Raw genomic sequence first — 8,596 nt, 5'->3', positions numbered from 1 at the left:
GGTGTCCCAATACTTTTGACAACATAGTGTGTGTAATATAATGCCTGCTCCATAGAGTTTATATGGGGACCTGTTGGAAGGACTATCAGATTCTGGATCTTTGGTGATATGTAAAGCCTGTTCCCCGGAGAATACTGGAGGAGCGCACTCTCTGGTGCTCTTTGGGTTTCCAGGCTAATCTGTGAACTTGTAGACAGGACAAACAGGATGTGAAACCCACATAGCAACCACATGAGCTGTGAAGGAGTACCATGCAGCAGCAGGGAGGTGATGGCAGCACACTTGAATGGTTTTAGTTAACAAGCTTTCCCAGGCTGAACATGTCTCCATGACTCCTAAACAGATTAACCAAGTGTCCATCACCAATGCAAAAGCGCACTTTACATTTCACCCCATACACTACACAATCGTTGCAAGCGACATTTGCATCGCTTCTCGGCCTTTTGGCTAAGATCAAGTGTAGTATCTGTTCTTATCAGTTACCAGGCGGTGGCGCTTGCTTCCGTCCCTGTTCTACGGCGAGGTGGAGCAGGGGTGGCGGTTGCTATGCAAAGCCTGCTGGTGTAAAGGTAACCCGGAGCGGTTCATAGCCAAAAGGGAAGCCTTCTGATGGGGATGGAGAACCACTGGTCGGCGCCAGGGGAGGGGACTCTGGCCTTCTGGCTTGGATTGTGGCAGCTTTAGCTCCGGTCAGTTTTTCGGGAGGGAACGTTTGTTCCCCTTTCCCCCACTGGGGGAACGGCCTGTACTTCCCAAATGTAATTAGGTAGGAGTGATGTGAGCAAGGGTGTGACCTGATGGTAAAGGGTCTCACTAAGCTCCTGGATCTCCATGCCTTTCTGGCTGGGGTGGGGGCTGTCGTGGTCTGGGCTGGGGGGTCAGGGATGCTTCTGTTGAAAAGCCCATGGTGATGTGCCCCTGGAGTGGCAGTCCAGGGGTGCCTTATATTCACTGTGCTTGCACTTTGATATCTGGCACCTAGGTCACGTCACCATACAACACGCTTTTTTACACCTGCCTCTAGGGCCCGGCCTTTTGGCTAGGACCAGAGGAATTTTTGATTCCTGTCCGGAGGGCCTGGTCATTGTATTGCACAATGGCCACCTTTTCACTATCCCTTTCCTCACTTTTTATTTTTGTTTGTGTGTCATGTCACAATCACTGCACGTTTTGATGAGTAGGGTGTCGGTCCTCAGACCTATCCTGAAAGTCTTGTGGGAGGGTGGACATAGGCCTTCTGGCTTGGTCCGCCCTCTATTGGGGGGCCTCCCTTCGGGGAAGCCCCATAGTACCTAGGAGGTTCTGTTTCGGCAGACCTCACGGGGAAAGGAGGTCGTCCGGCTTCAGCTGGATGACCACTGATGAGTCTGGTACCTCAGTCCCTGTCTGGAGCCTAACGCCCCGGGGGATCAGGGTATGGTCCTTCCTAGGGAGGACATCAGACACCCGTCTGCACTTTTTAGTGTGTCACTCTTTATGTGTGTGCACTTTTTTTATGCACCGGGTGGAAGTTTTTTGGGTGTGTTTTGCACGCCATAGGCTTTTTCAATTGAAAAAAAATTGCATGTATTGCAACAAGTAATGGTTATCAATACACATGTATGGCTTTATCTGATTGGTGCACAATCTCCCTGATAAGATACATGGCCGGTGTCGGAATAGTATGGACAGCACTGAACGGGTCTCTGCTGCCCCCGGTCCAGAACCTGATCATTAGTAGATTGGGCCAAAGACAATTTTTAGGAAAAACATACTTGGATATCAATCTCCATGACAGATGCAGATAACAAATGACATTCTCTGCTGAAAACATCAACATTTCCCTATAGCTCATATATTTACCAACAAGGCAATCTCTGATGGTGACCACACACGATTGGATTTTTTTTTATATGAACAAACAATCAAAGAGCCATAACTTCCCTTCCAATTGTTAGACTCAGTTTCGATCAAGCAGAGTTTTGCATAAATCAGTATCACTGAGATACTTTGTTCATGAATACACTGGTATGTAGATTGATCGGATTATGAGATTACATGGAGGAAACAAGGATGTGATCCATAATTTATGACTGTAAGCTAGAATCATGTCTTCATTATTGATTGACATCCCCTTCCCTGTGTGTGGCATGGCGATCAAATCAGTTGTCAACCATAGGTTTATTGTTCCTATCAAAGGAGATTGATTGGAAAATAAATAAAAGTGTGCATGGTTACCATAAAGGAAAAGTAAATTCATCTATTTACCAACATAATGGAGATTCTCTGATCGCTAAAATGTATAAACCCTATAATGTAATATACTGCACCTGACCAGTCCCTGGTGGCTGCATTGGTTCTCTTGGTGATCCTGCCAGTAACATACTTCCTGTACTGTGTGACAACACTCACTCACTGTACTGTATCTATGGAGGGGCAGTGTTGTCACCCTAGGATGCTCTCCTGATTTAGACTTAGTACACCCCCCCGTAGTTCACAGAAAATCAGTGAGACCATTGTCTGAGATTTCAGCTCAGTGCAGTCAGGAAGTTTGCTTGTGGGATCAGCAGGAATCTTTTTTAAATTAGTGTGACATAAGAAATGAATACGTTTATCACATTGAAGGAGGGGTAAGGTGCACCATATTAAATTTGAATTGTTGCATTTAGATATTGTGGCGGATCTCCAGTCCACTGGTGAAATCCTTGAAGCTGAGGAAGTGCTAACTTATCCACGGCCACCTTTTACCCCCCCCCCCCCCTTCCAGTAACTGGATGACACAGTTCGGGGAGTCAATCAAAAACTTTATTTAGCCACAACTGGCTTTTTATATGCCTTCCCATGCAAGGGGTTTCTTAACTCATTTTCCAGGGGCATTCCCCTAACAATAAAACCATGCCCTACACATGACTAGGCATGTAATTACATCCCGTAGCAGATAATAGGTGGATTCATTAACACACTGAACAATAGGGGAATGGAAAGCTGCCTCAGACCCTACTTAACCCAATTTACTTATTCAGACATCAGTAGACATTCTGTCTCCACCTCTTCTGGAATGCCCCTTCTAGGAGCCATAGTTCCTGGCCTTCAACTTCACAGTGTAACGGGGACTAATCTTTATATTTCGCTACAGATATCCTTTATAGGAGAAGGAAGTGATTAATCCACGGATGACCCCCCCCCCCCCCCTTCCCCTTTATCAGCAATCGGATGGCAGTCCTCCTATATCCCCAGTGACAGAGTTGCCTGTCTATGTCTCCCTATGCTATGGGGTATACATACAATCTTCAGGATCCTATGTTCTCTCTATAGAAGACACAGCCAGATTTTGCTGGTATGTATCGTACCTGATCTGTCCATTAAGGGGGAGTCCCTAGCCTGTGATCAGTCCTTCCTATAGTAGAGCCTTCTCCCAGTAACAGATGTATGACCTGCCCGGTCTGCCCCGACCCCCACAGGTCCCCGGGCAGATGGAGAAATGAGAGCTGAGCATAGCCCTCTTGTAAAGCACAGGGAACAGAGCAGACTCTCGTCCTCCTCAATACAGTACAGCCACACTTTCGACTTCCCACATCTTGTCAAATGTGGCGGGCGCAAGGAAGGAGGGGCAGGTTACAGTGCAAATTCTAAATGCCAATTGGCTGAGATGTGGTGGGCTGATGACCCTGCCTCCCTCCGACCACACTTCTGGATTCTGACTTTATAGCTTGCTGTCAAGATTTATTAGTGTCTGGTATAGCCATTCTTTTTTATTTTGGCATGGGGTTCCCCTTAAAATCCGTAACAGACCCAAAAGAATCTCATATGGACTGGGGGGCAACCCCCAATGCTGTTTTTTTCTCAATTTTTATTGCCAGCAATTGTGTTTACATTCAGCTGATGAGTCTTCCATTGTTAAGGACACAGCGGCTGGCTTGCCAGCCCGCTCCTTAACAATCAGCTATACACTAGTTCACTGGAGTTAATTGGCCAAGCCCAACCCTTGAAAGTGAACCCCACACCATAACCCCCCCCCCCCTCCCCTCCACCAAATGATTTGGACGAGTGCACAAAGCAAGGACCATAAAAGCATGAATGAGCGAGTTTGAGGTGTAGGAACTTGACTGGCCTGACCTCAACCCGATAAAACACCTTTGGGATGAATTAGGGAACAAACTATGAGTCAGGCCTTCTCATCCAACATCAATGCCTGACCTCACAATTGTGCTTCAGGAAAAATGGTCAAACATTCCCATAGACACACACCTAAAATTTGTGGACAGCCTTCCAAGAAGAGTTGAAGTTGTTATAGCTGTAAAGGGTGGGCCAACTATAGCATTTTCCCCTGGCAATAGCAGTTTAATAGATTTTGGAACTTAAATTAATTCTGAAGCCTAAGCATTTTTTACCTTATTGCATTCCCTGCATTAAAGGTAAAAATGTTTAGGCAGCAGTATTGCTCACAGTATTAGTATTAGTCCTCACTTGATCTGTGCTGGTGGGGTACCCGAGAAGAAGCCGGGGGCCGCTCTGTGCAATTCCATTGCGCAGACAGGTAAGTATAAAACTGTTATTAATAAAAAAATTAAGACTTTACAATCACTTTAAGTATTAAAGAAATACATATGTAGAACTTTGGTGTATAAGCACTGGGTGGCAGCAGAGATTCACTAGCTGGATTTGTGAGCGTACTTTGAATTTACGCAAGAAAAGTGTTATTGAACGCATCAGCGATTATGAGGAGCTGACACTCACTCTCTGAATGCAAGTTCCTACTCCAGAGCCAAGCTTTCTGGTCTCCCCCAGAGGATTGGAGACTAAAAATGCATATGGAGAATCTACTAGAGCAGTGTTTCTCAACCAGGGTTCCTCCAGAGGTTGCTAGGGGTTCCTTCAGCATTGGGCAATTTCTGCCTCTCAGATAAGTTCCCACTGACACCATTGATCTTTTTAACTATCTGTAAGGAGGTAATTCGTCCCAATGACCACAAGTGTAAGGACCATTCTTCCCACTGACCATCACACTAATGTATAATGAGTTGTAGAGTTCTAATTTTTATCAGGGGTTCCCTGAGACCGGAGAACTATTTCAAGGGTTCCTCTGTGTTGAGAAGGTTGAGAAAGTCTGTACTAGAGGGTAGCTGACTAAATTGCGATGGGTTGGGGGTCAAGTAAAATACTAAAGATCCAGTTGGGGAGGGGGGGGTGTTTTAATTGGGTTGGGGCTTTTAACAGCTAAGTGCCCCTTTCCTGTACCCTCTTCCCTGCAAACCCCTCGGGTATGGCTCATACTTGCTTCAAACCCTGCTCTTCCCACGATCGCCACAATTCTGCATGTGTGGTTACTGTTTTGAAATGTGAATGGAGTGACATCAGTTGAACCACACTGGAAATCTTGGATGCACGTGGTTGCACAAAAGTATGATTTATTATGAAAGCGGTGTGAAGGAGGTGCAGTTATTTATTGTGATATAGTTCCTTATAATTTTCTGGTCAGAACAGAACAATGCACATGACTTACAATCATTTTGAAACTTGCTTTTCCTATTTTAGTTTGAATAGTGACACCACTGGGATGGTTGACACGTTCTCATTAAAACAAAAAAAAAGTTTAAACTGTAGATACTTATGAAAATACAAATATCTAATTTTCATTAGACAGTACATACGGAAACATAATGGGGAATATTCTTTACAAGATTGGAAAGTAGTGTGTGATACTGCGCCACAGAATATACAAAGCAGGAGACAAAGGTATAATAAATAAAAAGTTGGCAAACAAAAGAGAGAATTGCTGCCTCTACATAATACTGCAGCCTAGATGGAGTAAAGGTATGTTAATTGGAAAAAGGTGTAGGTGTGGCGCTATTCCTCTTATGGATGCTTAATAATGATCCTGTGCTAAAGAATTAACACTTACTACAAAGCGCAGTTTAAAGATGTCCTTAAAGGTGAAATAGAAAAAAAAATATATAAAATTTAAGTAATAGGTGCTGATGTGTCTGCCCTAGCAGAGCTTGCAATGAAAAAGATGTGCTGAAAGTGTTATACTTACTGCAAACTGCAGTCTGTAAAAAATGAAAAAGGAGGCATTTGTTTAAAGTGATAAGTGCTTGTGTGTTACACCCTCTGCAAGGTGAGGGGTGTCAGGAAGGTGAAAAAATTAATCCGAGTGTTAATGATGTGTATGAGGGTATTGATCCTCCATAATCATACACTAATTTGTTGTTCCTTATATATGCATGTGTGTTTAACCGTCTGTTACAGCGTCTCAATGGAATGGTCATACAATCATGGAACAGAGATGTATAAAAAAAAACACACACAATGCAAAAACATATTTATAAACATAAGTATCCCACTGTGAAAAAACAGAGGGGAATGTGCAAAAACAAGCTATAAATATTTAGTCCATTAATCCAATAAAGTGACTTGTGCTCGCCAATAGCATCCAGCGCCTTGTAAAATAATAATGTTGTTTATATTCTTTTAGGTGATTGTAGTGCTGTTGATCTTATCCATGCTGGTAATATATTGCACTCACCAGCTGGCCTTACCCCCCCCCCCCCCCAGGGGTACTGTGCGATCATAGTATATGCCACTGTGTAGCACTCTGGAACCAGCTGGACAATCTATGAATTGCTGGTGGCGTTCCACCGGGTTATCACATAGAAAAGAAAGGCGTGCCCATAGCGTGATACCGCTTATAAATTGTTTATTTATGGAGAAATATAAAAATATACTCACAATTTGATTAAATATCACACGCGCAAATGTTAGAAAGAAGCAGGCGCCGAGTAAACAAGCTTTCACGCCCCTGACCAGAAGTAACGCAAGGCGTACTATAACTCCGCCCTACGCATTTTGTCACTCAAGACGTCATCTGGAGTGTCCATCTGGCTACACTTCCCGTCCTTTTATATTGTGTAGTGTCCCTAGTGCACTTGCGCGCAAATCTACGGCGGACATTTTTGATAATATTTTGCAGACCGAGGCCCATACTTTGGCAGGCATTTTTGATATAATTTTAAAGACCGAAGTCTAACCATTGAAAAGGATTGGCACTCTTGAATGGATATGTGTATAGGCCCTTATTTGATGTCATACGGGTGATCGGGGAAGAGCACTACCATTTTGTAGCTCTCCCTTTTGGCCTGGCGTCGGCACCGAGGGTCTTCACCGAGGTGCTAGCCCCAATTTTGGTTTTGATAAGGCAGCGAGGGATCCCAATCGTTTTTATAAGAGAGCACATAAAAATGCCCTATGATTTAAATATGATGATTACATTCATTGTCGGGAACCATAAAGGTTGTTTTCAACCAGGCCGTGATGCACTAATATAGCAACGGGATCACTACACACTTATGCCCTGTACACATGGTTGGAAATTCCGACTAAAAAGGTCCGATCAGATTATGTTGTCGAGAAAATCCAATCGTGTGCGGACTCTATCGGACTTTTCTGGAAATCAGAAATTCTGCCGGAAAAAATTTGAGAGCTGGATCAAAAATGTTCCCCTCGTGCACAACGAACGTCACTTCGTTCCAAACTATCAGATTTTCAGACAACTTTGTGCGACCGTGTGTATGCAACTCAAGTTTCGGCCAAAATCCGTCGGAAAAAATCTGACGGATTTTGTGGTCGGAATGTCCGACCGTGTGTACAGGGCATAAGAGACAAAAAATATATATTTCTCTGTCGTTCATTGATTGACACAGCGGCTCTTCTTGACCTTAGGGTTATATCGCCCCTTTAGGAGAGGACTAGGCAGAAAGTGTTAAAAACAGCAACACTTGCACAGTACCCCCCAGGGGGCAGTCCTACTGGCTATAACCCCTCACATTGCATCCAGCAGCTCAGTTTTTTTATGCCTAGCGTAGGAGAAGGACCTGGCTTCCAGTGGGACTATTGGTCCTGGGAATTTTTTTTTTCTGCATTTTTGATTCCTGTGATCTACAATCAACAGCCGGGCTGAGTGACAGGCTGGATAATATAGATCCTTGTAGTCTCCCCAGTCTGGCCATCGAGCTTGTGCAGAACTTGTGCTGGGTCGGCCACGACATGCCTTTCAGCCATTTTCTAGTAGTTCGGCGGCCATTTACTTGGCACCCTCAGATGCTTTTGCTGAGGCGGTTGGCGGACATTTTCTAGTAGCCTCAGGTAGTTTTGCCTCTAGCGCTGGGTGCTTGTTTCTTTCTAGAACAGTGTACTTTCCACACAGACACCTCATGGATGACGCAGGGGAGAGCGGACAGCAGCAGCACAGTGCAGTACCTGGGTCAGGATGGTGAGTCCTGCGGGGCCCCTCAGTCTGTGACAGCTAGGAGTGTGGTATTTTTGTGTGACTTGCCTTAGGTCCCTAAGCGGTGACAGGTGAGTGTGGATTAGCATGGCGTCAGAAGCTGGCGCTTTTTACTGAATGGGCTAAATTGTTGCATCGTGAATTGGAGAAGCAACAGGCTTCCCTGGTCTGCGTGGAGCTGGTGGGACCAGTTGGTGCAGGGCCTTGAGTAGGTCTGTGATGTGGCCTTAGATACGGCCCCCTTGCTCTCTAGAGCCTCAGTATCAGCAGTAGTGCTACGTCGCCTGATTTGGCTAAAATGCTGGTCTGCCGACCAGGCATCTAAGAAAGCAC

General features: G+C 44.8%; 1 pseudogene; it reads left to right on the top strand.

Moving 5' to 3' along the window:
• Positions 1-427: 427 nt before the first annotated feature.
• On the top strand, positions 428-512 carry LOC143999733 (U2 spliceosomal RNA; annotated as a pseudogene).
• The last annotated feature ends 8,084 nt before the right edge of the window (positions 513-8,596 follow it).

This window comes from Lithobates pipiens, unplaced genomic scaffold, assembly GCF_037356315.1.
Source record: "Lithobates pipiens isolate NorthernLeopardFrog02 unplaced genomic scaffold, aLitPip1_a1.2 Scaffold_19, whole genome shotgun sequence".
Lineage (NCBI taxonomy): Eukaryota > Metazoa > Chordata > Amphibia > Anura > Ranidae > Lithobates > Lithobates pipiens.
Note: the sequence above shows the minus strand (reverse complement) of the source record. Positions and strands in the feature narration are given on the sequence as shown.